The sequence below is a fragment of the Aplysia californica genome, unplaced genomic scaffold (genome assembly GCF_000002075.1).
Source record: "Aplysia californica isolate F4 #8 unplaced genomic scaffold, AplCal3.0 scaffold01154, whole genome shotgun sequence".
Lineage (NCBI taxonomy): Eukaryota > Metazoa > Mollusca > Gastropoda > Aplysiida > Aplysiidae > Aplysia > Aplysia californica.
In genome coordinates this window covers 108,397-109,894 of record NW_004798424.1, presented here as the reverse complement: position 1 = coordinate 109,894, position 1,498 = coordinate 108,397, and positions in this window count along the sequence as shown.

Genomic DNA, 1,498 nt, shown 5'->3' with positions numbered 1-1,498 from the left:
GGGTGACTTTACAAACTGGAAAATCTTTATCTCACTGTGTACTTGTTGATGATGATCAAAGAACACTACGTGCTCGATCCAAACACCTACCTTGGAATCAACAAGGGCTCTAGAAATGTTTTTTTCACCTTACCAATGTTAACGGAAAGATGAACTGAAGCACAGAAAGATCTTTATTTATGCTTTATAGATCATTCAACTTGGCGTTCGATAAGGTTAGACATGATGAGCTATTTAATTAGTGGAAGAGCTAGACATACGAGGGGCTTACCAAAAGTTTTTTTTACTTGACCTTGAAAGAATAAAGGTAGATGGCTGAAATTTGGGATGAAAGCCAAAAATCATCTTCCTAGAATGCATGTCAAGTTTGGGAAATTTCCAATTACTGGTTTCACCACCAGCGAATTGTGAGTGAATGGGGGTATGTCGTTCTCCATTTTCAACATACAAATGAAGAAAATTGAGCACAGGGCAGTAATGATTTTTTTTTGTTCTCGCAAGGCAAGCAACAGCAGGATATGTTTTACGAATATGCATGCCGCATATGGAACTGATTGCCGATCCTATGCTGTGATGAAATTTTGGTGTAAATAATTCAAATGCAGATTCGTGGACATTAGAGGGCTGGTTTCCGGACAGAGAGGGGGTCCTCTATTCTCAGGGTCTTTTCAAGGCCATACACTGAGGGCAAAAATGTGTGACTATTTGAGGTGACTACATAGAGATAGACTCAGCTTAGTGCCAAATTTCAGCTTTGTACCCTTATTCCTTCATGGTCAGCTTAAAAAATCTTTTGGTATGCCCGTAGTAGATGTAAAAGATCTTTGAATTATCAGGAATTTGTACTGGGACCAAAACTCTGCTGAGCGAATTCAATGGAGAACACAGTGAATATAAGCAGATTAGAGTAAGAGGAGTGAGGCAAGGATGTGTTATGTCACCAGACCTCTTTAACATGTACAGTGAAACAACCCTTAGAACATAGCAGAATGTCCAGGTCTCAAAGTGGACGGCAAAAATATCAATAACTTCAGAAATGCCGATGACACAGTTTTAATAGCAGACTCAGAAAAGGGTCTTCAATCGCTTCTAGATCTAGATATTGTTGTAATGACAAAGTGAACGTAAAGGATTATTGTTGAATGTGAAGAGAACAGAAAGCATGGTAATCTCTAAAATAAATTTTTAAAAATAAGCAGCAAATCCAATTTGTAATCTCATACGCAAAGGCGAAAAGATCAAACAAGTCCAACATTTTAAATATCCAGGATATATATATAATAACATCTGATGCCAAATGTTCCACTGAAATAAAACGAAGAAATGCAATGGCTAAGGCTAGTTTCAATAAAATGAGCCAATTCCTTAAAAAGAGAAACATTTCAATGACTACAAATACGAAAGGTTTGAAAAGCTATGGTCAACCCTTCTATATGGCTTTGGATGTTGGACAATTTCTAAAGACAGTGAACATAACATAGGAGCAACATAAATGTGG